We start from the raw sequence: 19,697 nt of genomic DNA, 5'->3' as shown, positions 1-19,697 counted from the left end.
GTCTATATTAAAGTTCTCCATTTCATCAGCAGTGTTAGTATTAGTCTATAAAGTATATTGTGATAAATTAACAGGCATATAGTCATCTTTAAAATAGTGACTAATGCCCGGCTGGTGTGGCTCAGTGGCTGTGTCCACCCATGAACCAAGTGGTCGCTGGTTTGATTCCTGGTCGGGGCACATGCCCAGGTTGTGGACCCGGTTCCCAGTGGGGGGCATGCAGGAGGTGGCCAATTGATGTTCTCTCTCATTGATGTTTCTATCTCTCTCTCCCTCTCCCTAAAACAAAACAAAACAAAAATTTTTTAAATAGTGACTAATACAATAATATCGGAATAAAAGCCACAGAGGAACTAAAGTTCTACACTAAAAATATAATTTTAACACTGAAGAATGCATTAAAAGAGGAACAGAGGACCTGGCTGGGTGGCTCAGTTGGTTGGAGCATTGTCCTGTGCACCAACAAAGGTTGCAGGTTCTATTCCCTGGTCAGGACACATACCTAGGTTATGGGTTTGATTCCTAGTCAGGGTAGGTACGGGAGGCAACTGATTGATGTTTCTCTCTCAAAAAAATATTGAAACCATTTTCTCGGGTGAGGAATAAAATAATAATAATAATAAAAACTAAAAAGAGGAACAGAGGACCAAAAATACAGGAAACATAGAAAATAACAGAAAAGTGTACATCCAATTATATCAATAACTGTATTAAATGTGAAATGTCTAAAAAATATATATGTGAAAGGTCTAAATGCCCTGATCAAAAGGAAGAGGTTGTCAGAATGGACCAAAAAGCAAAATCCAGTTACATGCTGACTACAAGAATACACTTCAGATTCAAAAACAGAGAGAGGTTGAAGTAAAGGGTGGCAAATGATATACCAGGAAAATAGTAGCCCCAAAGAGTGGGAATGATCTGCTAACATCAGACAAACTTGAGTGTAAGATAAGACATATGATGACAAAGAGGGACATTTTATAATGAGAAAAACGCCAATAGCTCAGAAATATAAAACAATGATAAATGTATACACACCTAACAAGAGAGCCTCAAAATAAATGAGGAAAAAACCGCCAGAATTGAAATCATTGATAATCTAGTAATAGCTGGAGATGTAACTCCAACTCTTACAAACTGAAGAAACTGTTAGATAATAAAGTATCACAGAAGACTTGAACTCACCCTTTCAACCAACACAACTTCTGTTTTTAAAAACCCCTCTACTCTGTGTATTACACAACACACATCTTTCAAGCAGGTAGTGTGAAAGAAATGCAGAAAATCACAAAATCTACAAAAATACTGAAGTTAACAAACAAGTTATGTGTATACAAAAATCAAGGTAAGAGGAGCGCTAAGAAGCAGTCCTGGGATATTGTGACTCTGGAGTCAAGTGGATTTGCTGATGGTGTGGGAGAAAGGAGAGAGTCAAGGATGACCCCAAGGTTTCCGATCAGAGAGCATGAACTCGGTTATGAAACAGATGACGTGAGGCGGGCCAGCACCTTAGCAAAGACTGCGGGTAGGACCATGTAAAATTATTGCTATGGTCCTGATCAAACAGAACAGCAGAAGGGAGAGCAGGGCTCTCATCTGCACCATTTAACTCAGACTTTGCCTGGGTGGTGTCTCCGAGAGCATTAGTCTTTGCTCCTGACCCACAGTTACCAAGGAGTTCCACCACTGTTGCTGTCAGGACGCAGTGAAGGGCATCCTCAAACTCCTGGCATCTTGAAGATGGCGGTTGCCATCTTTATTCTGGGGCCTCTCGGGGACCTTCTCCACCAGATGGCAGCACTGAGTCCAGAGGTCTTCAGCAGGGAGCCTCCGTCCCTAATGAATATAAATGAAAAGCTTTAGGGCCCTTTTGCAGACAAGTCAGACTTTTAGTCTCCCTCCTGTCTTCCCTCCCCCACCGAGAGCAACCCATACCAAGAACCAGCCTTCTAGACTATAATAGAAGCTTTTAACGTTGTAATCTCTTGTCACATTACTCAGCAGTCTCATCTGGGCCCAGGAAATCATTTCCTGAAGGTCTCTCTTTTTATTTGTGTTCATTAGCTCCACTAATATATTCTCTTGGAAACCACAGTTTAATAAATTTCATAGCCCATGACCAGCGGACTTAATGAATATTAGTCACTTGAAGCCATTTTTGTTTATTCAGCTTCTCTTTCCTCCTCCTCCCTTCCCGTAGCCCAGACTTCATTCTGTGGAATGATAATTCGCAGAGAGCTGGCTGGCCACAGCCGACTCAAAACAAGGAGTAAAAGGATCTTTCTGAGCTCACACCTGTTTTAAGATTTGTTATCCTTAAAATGAAAAGCTGTAGGGATTCACTGGGCTCCTTCCTTGTGGCTCCCAGCGGAGCTTGCTATTAAACCGCAGGGAGGACCAGCCTTCGGAGCACTTAAACCGACTTATGTCAAATCCATTCCAGTCTTCCGGCCTCCGTTCCTCCATCCAGCCACCATTCCCAGGGGCTGGAGCACATTACAAGGCGTTCACTTCATCCGAATGGGCACAAACAGACTTTTTCACCATTTAGATATGTCTACATTTGCAGGTACATCCTGTAGGCTGCCTGAAACAGCCTTAATTTCAATTTACTGTCTCCCCAAGGATCTTGCCCTTCTCCTTCAAGTGAAAAGCTCAGTGGTCGTTTCTCCTCACCGACCTCTCACCCCGGCCTCTCTCTGCCCTACTCCCCTTTCAAGGAAAAGTCTGTACTGGCGGCCGGGGAGGAGGGGGAGGTCGGGGTGTGGGGGACAATTTGCTCAAGATGAATAGAATGAAGTTTTGATGCTTCTAACAGTTGCATATGAACTTTTTTATTTTTAAAAAGTAATGAGCAATTGCACCAGATGATCCCATTTGGAAAGTGTTCAAACTCCGCACAAAGCGCAGTCAGTGCCGTCTTGGGTCCCCCTGGAACGTGGCTATAGACGTGAGCGTCGCATTGTAGTCTTGAAGGCTTTCATTGTCCTCGCTCTTCTGCTGGGGCTACCTATACTTACTTTTTTACTATGGAAATTTTCAAGTGTATACAAAAGTAGAGTTCATAGCATAATGGACCTCCATTGCATCTATTCTTTTTGTAAATGTTTCAATTACAGTTTATATTCAGTATCATTCTGTATTAGTTTCAGATGTGGTTAGACAATCATGTACATTACCAAGTGGTCCCCCTGATATTTCAAGTACCTACTTCATGTATCTATTCTTTAACTTTCACAATAATCAGCATTTGACCAATTTTGTATCATCTAATCCTCCTCCCACATGTACAAATCTTTGCTGGGGGACTTAAAAACAAATAGTGGATTTTACACCCCTCCCCCCCCCCATAAATAGTTCTGCATGCACCAATAATTACCATGCAATGGGATATACGCTATAATAGAAATATGTCCCAGAGGAGGGAGAAATTAATTTAACTTCAGGGAAGTTTGAGACAGTATCATAGAGGATGTGCCATCTGATTTGTACCTTGAGAAAGATGTTGAGTTGCTGTAGATGCTAAAGGTAGTGGGGGACATATTAGCTAGAGAGAACCATATGAGCAAGTATCTGGAGGTAGGACCGTATCTAGCCTGCTCAGGAAAGAACAAGGATCCCTGGCAGGGCATAAATTTAATGACAATGAGGCTGGAAAGGTAAACAAGCCAAAGTGCAAAGACCCTTTCCTCTGTACCACCCTGGGAAATTGGGAGTTTAGCCTATAAACAATAGAAAGTCATGAAGGTGAGATGCTGGCTAAAGTTCCTGCTAGAAAAGTTAATGGAATAGAATATTAGAAAACGTACAAGAGACCATAGGACTTGAACTGTCTTGACTTGGAGCTCTGTGGGGGATGGTTGCATCCTCTTTCCATCTTTCGAGGAAGCAAAGAAGCCTGGTTCTTGGAGCTGAATTCCTGTCACCAATGGCTGTCAACTCATTTGTATCAATGGGACAAAGACTGATCTCCTTCAGGTTCACACGTGGGGTGTGCTGATGTTCCCTGTGAAATGGTCCAGGTTTTCTACATCTGCCTCTTAGCAAACTTCTTTGACCTCCCGATAAAGTTTTTCCATCCAATGTCTGTCTTCTCTCGTCTCCTCTCCTCTCGTTCTGCCCCTTATATATGGCAACTCCAATGAACTAGGCTTTCTAGAAGCTCACTGAGTAACTTCTCATTGAGAAAACATGTTTTGAACATCTTCTATGTGTAAGGCTCTGAGTAAGGTCCTCTACATAGTACCTAACAAGAGTGGCTAATAAAGTTTGGGGTAGACTGATTAATTCATGATCCCCCCATTTTGCTCTTTCATTTCTCTTTTATCACCCATTTGCCTGATCAAGGCCATTCATGATCTTACTTTACATCTTATTCTATAAAACTGATGATGTTGGACATTTACCAAGTGTCCCCTCTCCTCCAGCCAAGACTTGTACTCAATCTTCTTCCTTTAATCCAGCCTTCCGGTCCTTCCTTACGCCTTCCCCTTATCCCAAAGCCCCTTTCTTTGCTGATCCAAAGCCCAATCACCATTCAAGTGAACCACATCCATGACATCTTTTTGATGCCTGGCATCGTCGTTGATTTCTTTGGACAAGTGTTATTTTTAACCTAGTTCTTTACATCTTTTGGTATGGCTGAATTATTTCCTTAAAGAAAAAGAATACGTCATTCATCCAGGGTGTACCTCCTACAAACTATATAACTTTTTATGCCCCAGAACCTCCTTTGTAAAATGGAAATGATAATAGTACCCACTTTAGAAAGTTGTGAGGGTTAATAATGTATATTAATGCCTGTCAGGTCTTTACAAAGTACTCGACATATAGTAAGCACTCAATAACTGCTAGTAATTATCTTCATCTCTCTCTTGCGAACTCCCTAGCAGTGGTTCTCAACCTTCCTAATGCCGCGACCCTTTAATACAGTTCCTTATGTTGTGGTGACCCCAAGCATAAAATTATATTCGTTGCTACTTCATAACTATAATTTTGCTACTGTCAGGTCTTAGGTGACCCCTGTGAAAGGGTCGTTTGACCCCCAAAGGGGTTGTGACCTGCAGGATGAGAACCGCTGTAGAGTATTTTTACTGTAATTATATAATTCAACATTTAATTAGATCCTTGCTGATTCTGTAATGTCTGGTTGTTTTTTTTCCCTCACCTGAGGACATTTTTGCATTTATCTTCAGATAGAGCAGAAGGGAGAAAGGTAGGATGAGAGAGAGAGAAACATTGATGTGAGAGAGACACATCGAGTGGTTCCCACCCACACGACCCCAACCAGGGCTGGGGACAAACTGCAACCGAGGTATGTGCCCTTAACGGGAACCGAACCCGGGACTCTCTGGTCTGCAGGCTGACACTCTAACTGCTGAGCCAAACCAGCCAGGGCTGCCATTTTTGTTTTTTTATTGCACTATTCTTTCTCCTCAAAGATACTGTAAACACACCGAGAACAGGCACTCTGTGCTAGGCGTCTTTATAGGCTGTGCGGCACCCAGTGTATTTGAATAGATTAGGAAATACTTGTAGATTGATAGATTGGAATGGTCTTTCCAAGAGTTAACCATATATGACCCCCATGGTTATTCCCTCATCTCTGTCTGAATATTTTAAAAAGGACCCTGTGTATGCGTGTTACTTTTCTCCTGTAATGTGACCTACGAGACGGTCACCCAGGGCTCAAAGTTGAAATTTATGAATCAGCAGAGGCCACGCTCATTCACAGGTTTTCCAACGTCCACCTGCCGCTTCCCTTGTCCACTCAGTACTAGGACGTCACCCAGTAGTTCGACAAGCATGCATGCCTCCCCTTCTCGAAACCGAATGTCTGAAGGTTACAATCCTCTCTCACTTGAAGGAGAATCGGAGCTACCTCGCTCCACAGCCAAGTTTAATGCTGACCATCATCTCTCTCTCGGTGAGACTACTTCAGGGGCTACTCAGAGCCGAGGTGCGGTTCCAGAACTGGAGCAGCACTCAAATCTGCACGCTTGCACCCAGTAACCACCCATCTACCGAGCTGTTGCTGTCTCTGGGGTGGAGTCGACCCAACTCAGACGAAGGGAGCACAGCACACTAGCCTGACCCTGATGCATCCTGGCCAGTGGCTGAGATGACAACTCTGTTCATCACCCAAGGTTCAAGCAGGCCAAGCATGCTTGGCTTGCAGATAAGAAAACTTAAGAGACAAGAGTCTCTGTCTCCAGGCCTTTTAGTTCGAGTTTGGTGCCACCTAATCTTGGTTCAATCCATCTAATTTCAACGAATCTGTTTAGTTGAACTGCCTTTGCTGGGGTTGGTGACCGGGCAACAGAGGGAAGAGTAGAAAAAGTAAAGGCAAGAAATTCGAATAATGAAGATATATAATGGCAAGAAAAACAGCCATTCAGTGTTATAAGTCTCTGAACTGCATCTCTAAACGGATTATAAAATATACTGGAAGGATGAGACCTAAGGAGACTCAAATAGTCATCATGCCCAGTTTTATGCGGTGACTGTTGCCTGCAGGTAGAAGATAGAAGAGGCATTTAAGAGAGAAACACAAGGTGTAAATGAAGGTCGTGTGCAACTTGAATCATAACTGCCTCGTGCGCTCCAGCTTCCCCCATCTCTACCTCGGTCTCCAGCTCCTAAATGCATCCGAGTAACATTGAAAACACACACATCACCACCACCACCGACCACAACAGGCCTGGGAATTCCATGCAGTCAGGCCTGACTTCTGTCAGTTACCCCAGATGCTAAACTAATTGGTTTGATGCTCAGATGAAAGAGTTTAAGTCTGGAAGGCAGGAAAAGCCCCCTTCTGTGTCCAAAGCCATTAAATCTCAATTAGAACATAGACAAGGAAGGTGTGGATGAGTCTGGGGTAATTACCAGGCTCTGTCTGACAGCTCAGTTCCTGCGGCCTGGCCCAGAGCAGGTGACTGGGAAATCCGATCCCCAGACAGCTGCAGACGGTGCAGGCCGATCGCACCCTGCCCGCCGGACCTCCCCCAGCTGGCAGCTCTGGGCAGTGTGTGGCCCCTCACAACGGATCACTGCCGGGCAAGCTGGCCCCACCTGTTGCAGAGGTGGCCAAGCACACAGAGAGCCACCCAGAGGCCAACATCCATAGACTCCAGCCCAGAAGACAATTCTTGGGTGGGGGTCGGGGTGCTCCTTATTACGCTTTAAGACCATCTCTAGAGAAATCCCTTCTATTTATGCTTCCAGTGAGTTAGAAACTAACTAAAGTTTCCATCCTAGGTATTTGAGGAGACAGATGACTAGCTGTTGCGTTCTATTTTCTAAAGGCTTTCTGAGGTTGGAGTGATTCCTGCCCCCCCCCCCCCCGCCTGCCCCGAAAGTGCATTAACAGAGGGATGGGGCGATTCACAGTGTTACAGGCTGAATTGTGTCCTCCTACCTCCAGTTCATAGGTTGAAATCTTTCTCTGTCTGACTTGCTTGGCTTAGTATGATGTCTTTAAGGTTCATCTATTCCATATTTGGGCTATTGTAAATAATGTTGCAATGAACATGGGGATGCAATATCTTTTTGAGTTCATGTTTTTGTTTTCTTCGGTTAAATAACCAGAAGTGGACTTGCTGGGTCACATGGTAGTTCTATTTTTAATTTTTTGAGGAACCTTTATTATGTTCTCCATAGTGGCTGCACAATTTTACATTCCCACCAACAGGGCATAAGGGTTCCCTTTTCTCCACATTCTCATCAATGCTTGCTATTTCTTGTCTTTTTTGATAATAGCCATTGTAAATGTAAGATGATATCTCATTGTGGTTTGAAGTTGCATTTTCCTGATGTTTAGTGACACTGAGCATCTTGCCATGTGCCTGTTGGCCATCTGTATGTCTTCTTTGGAAAAATGTGTATTCAGATCTTCTGCCCATTTTTTAAATTGGATTGCTATTGTTGTTTTTTGCTATTGAGTCGTATAAGTTCTTTATATACTTTGAATATTAACTCCTTATCAGATAATATAATTTGCAGATATTTTCTTCTATTCAGTAAGTTGCCTTTTCACTTTGTGGATGGTTTCCTTTGCAGTGCAGAAACATTTCAATTTGATGTAGTCTCACGTGTTTCTTTTTGCTTTTGGTGTCAGACTTAAAAAATTAGCACCAGATCCTATGTCAAGGAGTTTATTGCCTCTGTTTTCTTCTAGGAGTTTTATGGTTTCGGGTCTTGCATTCAAGTCTTAAAACTATTCCGACTTATTTTTTGTGCATGGTGTAAGACAGTGGACCCGTTTCATTCTTTGGCATGTGGCTGTCCAGTTTTCCCAATCCCATTTATTGAAGAGACTGTCCTTTCCCCATGGTATATTCTTGGCTTCTTTGTCATATATCAATTGACCAAATCTGTGTGTATTTATTCTTTGTGTCAGTTTTTATGACAATACCACACTGTTTTGATGACTATAACTTTATAATTTAGTTTGGTATCAGGAAGTGTGATGCTTCCAACTTTGTTCCTTTTCTTAAGGTTGCTTTGGCTATTCAGGATCTTTTGTGGTTCCACACATATTTCAGGATTGTTTTGTCTATTTCTGTGAAACATGCTTTGGAATTTTGATAGGTATTGCATTGAATCTGTAAATTTGGGTAGTATAGACATTTCAACAATATTAATTCTTTCAATCCATGAGCATAGAATAACTTTCCATTTGTTTGTTTTTTGTTCAGTTTCTTTCATTAATGTCTTGTAGTTTTCAGTGTATAGTTCCTTTACTTCTTGCTCAAATTTATTCCTAGGCATTTTATTCTTATTGATGCAAGGTATATGGGATTATTTTCTTAATTTTTCTTTATAATAAGTGTTTAGTGTACAGAAACACTACAGATTTTGTATATTGATTTTGTAGCCTGCAACTTTATCGAATTTTAAAAATTAGTTCTAACAGTTTTTGGTCGAGTCGTTAGGGTTTTCTATATAAAATATTATGTCATCTGCAAATAGTGATAGTTATATTTCTTCCTTTTCGACTTGGATGCCTTTTATTTTTTTCTTTCCTAATTGTTCTGGCTAGGACTTCCCATACTATGCTGAACAAATGTGGCAAGAGTGGGCATCCACCACTGAGCATGATGTTAGGTGTGGGCATGTCACAAGTGGCATTTATTATGTTGAGGTACGTTCCCTCTAAATCCACTTTGTTGGGTGTTCTTTTCAAAATCCTAAATGGATGTTGAATTTTGTTAAGTGCTTTTTCTACATCTATTGATATGATCATATGATTTTTATTCTTCATTTTGTTAATGTGGTATATCACATTGATCGATTGGTGGTCATTGAACCAGCACTGTATACCTAGAATAAATCCCACTTGATCACGGTGTATGATCCTTTCAGTGTATTATTGAAATCAGTTTGTTAATGATTTGTTGAGGATTTTTGCATCTATGTTTATCAAGGATATTGGCTTATATTTTCCTTTTCTGGTAGCATCTTTGTCTAAGTTTGATTTCCGGGTAATACTGACCTCATAAAATGAGTTGAGAAGCATTCCCTCCCCTTCTATATTTTTGGAAGAGTTTGAGAAGGTTTGGTATTAATCTTTGAATGTTTGGTAGAATTCACCCATGAAGATGTCTGGTCCTATACTTTTGTTTGTTGGGAGGTTTTTGATCATTGATCCAATCTCTTTACTAGTAACCTGTCTGTTCAGATTTTTTATTTCTTCATGATTCAGTCTTGAAAGGTTGCATATTTCCAGAAATTTATCCATTTCTTCTAGATTGTCAAATCTGTTGGTGTATAATTGTTCATAGTAGTCTTTAATGAACGTTTGTATTCCCGTGGTATCATTTATAGCATCTCTTTCATGTCTGATTTTATTTATTTGAGATCTCTTTCTTCTTGATGATCTGTAGTAATGGAGAGGGTCACTTCTGCCCCATCCTCCCCACCTGTGCTCTTCATCTTGCCCTGGGGACAAAAATCCTGCTATCATTTTCGTTTTCCATCTTCAACTACTCCCAGTCAATTGGGTATTGCCCTTAGTCTATAAATAAACTCAGATTTCTCTAAACTTAAAAAAAAAGAAATTCTTCCTTGATCCTGCACCTACCTCTGGTCACTGTCCTATTTCAGGTTCCTTTTGTAACCACAGTTTTTTGAAAAGAGATTGACACTCACCATCTCCATTTCCTTCCCAACAATCTATCCCTCCCATAGCCAGACGCCCCTTCTCACAACCGCGTTAAAACTCCTTCCTCGAAACCAGCTGCACAAGGGTCTTTTAGTTTCCAAATTCAGTGTGTACTTTATTCTTTCACTTACTTGACCGTCTTGTGCATTCAACTCTATTGTCTAGTCCCTTATTTTTAAAGAATATGAGTTTATGTATGTATTACCTATATTGTTCTATAAATAATTTAAAGTGCTGTGCCGTTAATGTATACATAATTAGAATAAATAAAATAAAAATGTTTAAGTATTTTAGAAGTTTACTAAGCATTTACTATATGTACTTAACAAGCGGTAAAGGCAATCAATATTATTACTTCATTAGATAATACAAGGTCCTTAGAACACCTCAATCAGTCCCTTCAAATTTATATGCACTTCGGACCTATTTCAGTTTGATTAAAAAAAACCCCTAGAAATAGGTATTAGTGTTTTGTTTTTTTAAAAAATCGGTTATTTATGTTCACCCACATAATTATTAATTTCTTTGTACATTGTTTCTTTTGTATCCCATGTTTTCTGTCTGGAAACACTTCCTTCTCCTTTATAAAGTACATACTTCCGAAGTTTCTTTGTTTCAAATCCTCACCCAAGGATCTATTTCCATTTATCTTCAGATAGAGTGGGAGGGAGGGAGGAAGGGAGAGAGAGGGAAAGAGAAACATCGATGTGAGAGAGACACATTGATTGGTTGCCTCCTGCATGACCCTGACCAGGACCGGGGATCCAGCTGCAACTGAGGTACATGCTCTTGACCTGAATTGAACCTGAGACTCTTTGGTCCACAGGCCGATGCTCTAACTGCTGAGCCAAACCAGCCAGGGTGAGAAGTTTCTTAAGCAGAGTCCTGTTAATGGCAAATTCTTACTTGGCTTATGTGAACATTTTGTATTTTGTCTTCATCTGTGAAAGAAAATAAATAAGCCTAGATCCATTGTTTTGTTTTCTGAACACAATGAGTACATTACTTTATTGTCTATCAAAATGAAAGCTTGAGGTCTCTGGGGGTCAACAGTTACTTGTCTGAGAAAGTGGGCCTCTGTTCCCTCTTGCCCCTGAGTCCGTGCTTTTTATGTGATTTTTGCTTCTGAGATTCCTCACTTGCTTACTTACCAGCTCAGCGATTCATTTGAAGATGTGTTTAAATTGTATCCACCACCTGTTTTCAGAAGAAGGATTGTTTGGGTAATTTGTCAGTCAAATTGCTGAAAACACAAGACTCCACTGATTTCTTGATTTTCTTCCTCCCTTGGCTTGAGATCTCACAATTCTTTTCTCTCTCCCCTAGTCATGTTTCTTTGCCTTCTTCACTGAATCCTCTTTTTTCAGCTCGTCTCTGAAAGCTCATGTCTTGCAGTGTCCTCTTCTTTACCCTCTCCTAATCTGGATGGAAAACACATCCTGCCCCAGCCTTCAGCCACCAGCTATACACTGGTGCCTCCCAAATTAGGCAGTGTCCAGACAGATCGGTCTCTGGGGCCCCAGATCCTTGTATCGCCAGGCATGCTTTATTTGGCTGTACCCATGATATCAGAAGTGCAATGTGTCCAAAGTTGAATTAATCACCCTCCTCCATCTTCTTTTATTTTTTTGTTAGGGAAAATGACACCAACATTCATCCTGTTAGCCATCCTGAAATGTGGGAAGCATTACAGACTCCTCCCTCTCCCCCATCGTCCCTATGCCATTGATCACTAAGTTTGTTGATTCTACCACCTAAAAAACCCTCAAGTGTACCCCTTCTTCCCATCACAACTCCCACTACCTCGTTAATTAAAAGCTTCATCTTTCTCTGCTGGATTGCTGTGATAGCCTCCTAAATGCCTGCCATCCATCCCCAGTCCTCACTGGAGTCCAAGTAATCTCTCTGAAACATATACGTGATCATCTCATAACCTGCCCCTACCTAAAATTCATCAATGACTCTCCATGGGGCTCAAGGTAAAATTCATATTCCAAGTTCATTGCTTCTGGTCCCACTTAACCCGGACTGGAGACATAATGAAAGATTTGCGATTCCCCAAGCACGCTGTGCTTTCTACATCGTTGTGACTTTTCACAAAATGTTTCTTTTGCTTGCTTAGAATTTTCTTCTGCTGCTGCTTTGTCTGGCTTACATACTCTTATTTAATAGACTCAGAATATGTTGGTACTTCCCCAGAAATCCTCCAAATCTTCCACCTACCCTCTCTGTTGAGAATTCTCCCTCTGCACCCTTGATTCATTCATTCAAGAAATATGTGTTGAGTTTATATTAACTATCTCTCTCTCAGCCACTAGAGCACCATCCTGGGCATTATATGGAAAATAAGAAAAATGAAAAAAAAAAATTCCTTGCTACATTGCAGTGTAATAAATGCAAAGCTATCAGAGAGCACAGGAGAGGGGACCCGGACCCATCTTGAATGAACAGAGAGAGCTTTCTGAGGAGGTCCATACATAAGTTGATATAATGGTCCCGCTACCCCAGATTTTATCTGCACTGAGCAGTAAATCATTTGTGTGTGAAATAAGTGAACATATGATTGGTTATAAAATCTTTTATTCTTACAAATTTCTGCAGTTTAAACCATCCTCTACCTGTTGTGGACATACTAGATATGATGCTCTGAGGAATTTTGTCACGTGTTCTAATGGTGTTCATCTAACCCTGGGAGAATGCTAATATGTGACCGAACAGAACTAGCAAAGACCAAACCCAAGAAAAGTGATAAACATGAACCGAACTCTATAGTTAGATTTCTAAAATACATTAATTCTCATTTTATTCCAAAAAGGCACTGGAGAAGTGTATAAAAATAGGCATTGTCCAATGGGGTAAAATACATTATTCAGGGAATGAGAGCAAAGGGGAAATCAGAAAAGGTATATCATAGGCCTGGAATGAGGCTAGCACTTAAAGTACTGGAGAAAAGCAACGGGCTTTACTCTCCACTTCTTCACAGCCAAACTAAGGACCGTGATCAGTCAGAGTTCTCCGTAAGAAAAATAAAACAAACCACTTGTTTAGAAGGAGCAGTTTTATTGAAAACCGATTCCCAAGGAATCTCTCCCATGAAGACAGGAACGGCCGTGTGATGTGGTAGGCAAGGTCCGAACATGATCCCTCTAGAGCATCAATCACAGATGCAATGAGTCTGTCCCATTATGTCCTTTCTTGTGGGTAGTTGGTACGATGCCAAAGAACAAGTCAGTGAGAACTATTCTACAAGGAGTACATTTCAGCGAAGCTCATGGAAAATTCCAAGACTTTAGAATCAAACAGCTGAGGATTGAATCCTGGTTCATTTAAACACGAAGTGTGTGGACTTGATCCTTTGACTTCCTCTTCGTTAGTTTGATCATTTGTAAAAACTGATGATCACAGTCATCTTTCGGTCCTGCAGGTCAGCTGAAATTCAGAATCTTTAATTACAACAATCAGCATCCAGTAAGCTCTTCCCCTGTGCCTGGCATTGTTCTAAGTACCTTGCTTTGATTTTCTTACTAAATCCTCCAAGCAAGCCTGTCATGCGACGACTGTTCTTACCACTTACAAACTCGAAAACTAAGACCGGAGAAGTCAGGTAATTTGTCCAAAACCACAGAATCATGAAGAAGGGGGCAGAGATATGAGCCCAGGCAGACAGACTATAGTGCCCATTCTCTTGAAGCATTCTGTTCTACAATATTATAGAACTTTTAGGCATCTCTCAATAAAAAAAAAAATCGTTTTTCACAGCCAGAGTTCTGATAGCACAATCTGGTGATAACGTAGAAAACGGATTTTCTCCAAGGCAGCTAAGGTGAGATCCCTTCGCTTTGCCAAAGGTAGACTGGTTGAGTTCCTCTAATGAAAACCAAGGCATGAGAACAGACAGATAGAATAAATGGCAGGTTCCCCAAAGAGCTCTGAGACCAGAGAAGTTAATCCTTGTGTTCTGCTTACTGTCTGTGCTGAGACAGCCCCTTGCTGTCCACACACCTCGTTTATTCAGTTGACAGAGCCGCTGGCTAATTGGCCTGCTGCGTTGCCCCTCTGGCTGGTCCGTGTGGCCAGGCGAATCTGGCAGGAGCCTTCCACAAAGCTCACCCAGCGTGACTTCAGCGGGATCAAACTCTAAAAATAAACAGCTCAAGTTCTGCAGAGTCGTGATGAACATCCAACCAGTAGACGGCTCGGAGATAGGTCTGCCTTCTCAAGGGTGGCTCGTGTTCCCCAGTGAACTAGAGTTGGGATGACAAGGGGCAAATTGCAGGGCACGAGAGTCTGAGCAGAATGGCATGTGACTGATGCATGCAGGGCTGAGTCCTGGCTGTGAACCACAGCAGCAAGAAGCCTGAAACTGAGCCATCCCAGACCCTTCAATCTCCAAAGTGTGGCCTGGGCCAGCCATTACGAGAAGTCTGCCTTCTCAGATGTAACAATCCCATGCCATCGGTGCCCATGTGCGCCCATGAAGTTGACTCTTCTGCAGATAATGGCTGTTACCTTCTTCCCTTCCAGTCCTTACAATACTTTGTATGACTTTTCCATTTCATTATAGAACTTGACAATGATCGCAGTAGGTATCTAAGAAGTTACAGAAGTCTGATCATAGTAGTGATGCTATTTGGCATTCTATTCTTGTTACTGATCACATGTGCCTAAAACTTCTGTATAAAATAACATATATTTGTATTTGAATATATATTTTAATATATACAACAAGAGTTCATAGTTTTTACTTGCATTTCTCATGTCTCCCATGCATCTTATTTTTGTCTGTTTGAATCATCAACATCTGAGCGATTCGTGTTCAAGTCTCCTGTTTCAATTCAGATCATTGTTACTGTTGACATATTGGGACTGTGTGATTAAGTTCACATAGATGGGTGTTAGTTGGATGTTCTATTGTTTCTCCTAAGTATAACATTCTTTGTACCTTAAGATATTGTTTTCTTTTATTGGATCAAATGTGGAGTTTGTCACTTCCCTTTTTTTGGTTTATTTGTAAAATAAAACTTCCTATTTCTGTTTTTTAATTTTTACCATTTTTATATTCTTTTGTTTGAACTGTGCATCTTTTAGCCACAAATTGTTAGATCTAATGTAACTTTAGCCAATACAATCATCTTTCATTAGTTACTTATTGTTATTATTATTAAGGCAAATTTTTCATATTTTCTATGTATTGTACTTTCCTTTTATTTTTTTAAATAATTTTTTCTTGCTTTCCATTAGATCTATTAAAAATTCATCCTATAAAAAATATATCTTTTAAACAGTGGTTGTTCTTAACTGAAGATCCGTTAGCGGGATTATTTTTATATAGATTTCTTAAGCTCATCAACATCCATATCTAGATCTAACAATGTAAGCATCTTGTCATGTCTTATTTACCTCGAAGAAACTTTTTACCCATCCCCACTCTATTATAATGATGTATCTAAAATGTTAGTTCTGATTGTTATGCATGTAATATCTTTCTCTTTGTCTCTCGCTCTTCAAAAATTTTTCTTCTCAGATAAACTGTTTGATCACCTTAATTCCTGTATGTCTTACAGCATCCTTCCAATTTATTTATCCTTGTATTTGCATACTTTCCACAGGAATTTCTTAGTGAGATTAATGTTAAAAATCTTGTGAAGCCCGTACGCTTGAAAATATGTTTATTACATCCTCATATTTAAGTGACAATATGCCTGAGTACAAATTTATGTATCTAAGTTATTTTACTTTGAAAACATTCTTTTATTTCTTGTATCTAAGTTGCTGCCAAATAAGATGGTATAAATTTTATTCTTTATCCTGTGTAAGTTTTCTTTCTTATTTTTGGAAGCATTATGGATAATTTCTTTATCTTTGACATTCTTGGATTTCATTAGAATCCATTTAGGCATGCTGAGAGCCTTTTAAATCCAAATTATACTGTATTTTGTTAATTCTGAAAAGTTAATATTTTTGTAATTTTTTCCCACCTATTCATTTTTTAAAAGATGTTGGCACCCTCATTATCTGTAAACTGATACTTCTACTTATACCCTCTATATCTTTTAGCTTTTTCTTTATATTCTATATAAAATATTTTTTCTTATTGCCATCTAGTTACCCAAATGTCTGATTAATCCCAAAGTTTTATCAATTCTATTATTGATTCCATCTATTGGACTCTTATTTCAGTTATTATATTTTTTTTATACCTGCTCTTTCTATTTGGTATTTGCTATGATCTCTTGTTCCTGATTTCCATTATTAATATCTTTATCTCTTGGAGTATTTTATTGTGTTTGTTTTACATGATTGATGGGTCTATCCCAATTCTGTTTCAGGAGTAACATGTTCTTTGGTTAGCTGTTTTTATTTTATAGTGGACATTCCTCAGGTAAATCAACATATCAAACTGCAAACTCATGTTTCCCAGGGTTTGTCGCCTTTCCAATCAGGTGGCATTTTTCAGAGATGGGCTAAGGTTAAGTCTCCCCCTCCTTGTCAATTAAAAGAAGGGAAGATGATGGGATCCAGTTTGAAGAGCCCTTGGCGCTATGAAAACATTATCAGCCACCTTCACTTGCGTTCATTCCAGCAAGCAAATCTCTGTTCCTGGATGTACCTTCAGTCATTTATCATGCGACTATAACTGGCCAAGGCTGAAGGTGTGTCAGATGGAAGAAAGTTGTAGCAGTGATTTCTCAAGGGTGCACAATCAGGCAACTCCTGTTTTTCATCAGCTTACCACCCCAGACAGTTCTCATACTTCTGATAGTATCTTGACAAGTGGACAGGGCTCTTATTGCTAATTTTTATGGCCACAAGGTATCCACTTACTGTCCCAGGCAAGAGGAGAACTTACAACCTCTCTGAAAATTAGCCTCTCCCAGCTAGCCACCTTTTCTTCTAACCTTCCTTCCCCGGGGTGTAGATCGTTATCCTCTGAAATCAACTGACCAACACATTTGATGTTCAGACATACTCTAGACCTAACTGGCTTCTGATGACTTTTTAGTTTGGTCAGAAGCAAGGAGTGAATTCTATGAAAGGGGACAATGACGAACATTTTCAGGACCAGAAGGGACCAGCCTAACTCACAGAACCAGCCAGTTCAAACCGAGACTGGGCAAGTGTCTGGGGCATGTCATCTGGCCAGGAATGAACTGTAACTTAAATTCTCCCTTAGGACTGTCTTACCCTAGAAGACTTAGCTGGGTTTGGGAACAGCTGATATGATATGTGGGAGAGGCCCTATCAATTTATGAAGTGCTTCATACAAACATTTTCTCTTTTGATCTCCACACTAGTCCTTTGCCGTAAGCCCAGCTGGCAGGAGTCCCATTTTACAGATGAGTAGGTCAAAGCTTGGTGGCTTCCCCCCGCCTCATTGCTGGCACGGGGCAGAAACAGTCCGTAAACACTGACCTTTCGCCTGCCCCATGGACAACCACACACTCTCTTTGTGAAAGAACATGACCTCCTTTATCAGCAAGCAAATAAACACAGAATTGGTGAAGGCTTGCTGACTCATTTAGACAAAAGAGGAGTACCCAGAGTGTAGAATTGCCCTATTAAAAAATATCTGCCTGGATGAGAGCCAGCTGGAGGTTCAGCCTTAGGCCTGCAGAGAGGTGGAGAGAACCCCGTGGAAGGCAGAGGAAGGAAAGAGAAGACAGAGAGAGCAACAGGGCCGGCGTGACCTCAGCAAGGACTATTTTAGGAGTCTCCTTTCCTGTGAGTCGTGTCCACGAGATTATGAAAGCGAACCCCAGGCTGAAGATTTTTAAACAGGAAAGCAAGACCTTGGTTTGTTTTCTGACCCAGTCCTCTTCCCCATAACTCAATGTGTCCAACACACAGAGCACTAATGTTGCATTTCTTGGAGCACAACCCTCAAATATTTCTGGTCTTTCCCATGTGGTTTGTTTACTGGGTTATGGTTGGTTTAATCTTATCATCTCTGCTGAGCAAGATGCCCTGAGCACTCTCCCTGAAGTTGGTCTCTCAGCAGGCAATTCCCAGTCCTTGCTACCTCATTAACGTCAGAAATCCCAAGGTGAGGTGCTTGTCAAACTGCAGCTCTCAGGAGAAAGGGGTGGCCCAGAGAGAGGGGTGGGGAGAGAGAGACAGAGAGACGGAGAGACGGAGAGAGAGACAGAGACAGAGAGACAGGGAGAGAGAGAGATGGAGAGACAGAGAGAGAGAGACAGAGGGAGAGAGAGAGAGAGAGACAGAGGAAGAGACAGAGGGAGAGACAGAGGGAGAGAGAGAGAGAGACAGAGAGAGAGAGACAGAGGGGGGGAGAGAGAGACAGAGGGAGAGAGAGACAGAAAGAGAGACAGAGAGAGTCATTTCCTGTAGATAAGCACATATAGCACACCCTTCCCTTTCTCCCTGTAACCTCTTCAATGTAAGGAGGAATGATGTCCTCCTAATGGATTTCAGCCTAGAGCATAAATCACAGTCCTGAGGAGAAAGAAAGAAACACAGAAGAGAAAGAAACAGAACTATTGGACAGTATGGCTAAAAATTACTCTAAAGACGGGCCTTACAGACCCAGCTGGCCGCCCTTCCTCTAGATCTCCTTGGGACTGAGGGCTTACCCTAGTGTGTGGTGGGAGGGGAGGGTGTGGGGTGCGGAGATGAGAGGATGGGGGGGGGGGGAAGGAGGGAAGAAATGAGTGTGAATTTGTCTTCAGTGAGGTTATTTTGGCTGGTGAAGCCACTAAACACCAAAAGGATGACAATGCCGTGGAAAGGGGAGTCACGGTGATTGAACCCCACAGTTATCACCTTTCCTGTACCCACGGATGCACCCGTGTGGAGGGTGAGCAATGACTAACCCTCTGAAGGAACAGCACGGGGGTAGCGCTGGGGCGAATCCTGAGCAAGTTTGTCTGTGATAACAGTGACGCCCAGCACTGTGTGGCTCTCACGCTGTGCCAGCTGTCATCTTACAGTCCAAAGTGCCTTACATACTAACTCATTCGTTCCTAAAGCAACTCTTCAGGTGGGGACGATCATAGCTCCATTTTACAGGGGAGAAAAATGAGGTGCAGAGAAGTCGTGTAATGTGCCCAGAGACACACAGCTGAGGTTAGGATTGGGATTAAGACTCAGGAGATCTGGCTTTTGAGTATGGGGTCTGCACACTACATTTTATCACGTCTCTGGGCTCAACAAGGATGTTCATGCGTGTGTGTGCTGCAGTCGTGTAAAGTAAATAATAAACGTCCGGGGAAATGAGGAAATGATTCAACAAATTAACTTATAGCCTAAGTCTTAGAGGCAGGGAACTTTATGTTTTAAAATAATATTTAACAGCAAAGGGAAGTCTTTCTGAGAAGACATTGAAGGAAAAAGCATGATGTGAAATAACATAGAGTGTGATGCTACTTTGTTTAACAACAAAAACACTTGTATCTCCACCTGTATCATGTTTCTGAGTAGATAAACAGAGAGAAATAATAGAAAGACATATACAAAAATATCTACAACGATCATTTCCAGACAGTGGGATGAATGGAAATTTTTATTTCCTTCTTTG

This window comes from Molossus molossus, unplaced genomic scaffold (genome assembly GCF_014108415.1).
Source record: "Molossus molossus isolate mMolMol1 unplaced genomic scaffold, mMolMol1.p scaffold_m16_p_23, whole genome shotgun sequence".
Lineage (NCBI taxonomy): Eukaryota > Metazoa > Chordata > Mammalia > Chiroptera > Molossidae > Molossus > Molossus molossus.
Note: the sequence above shows the minus strand (reverse complement) of the source record.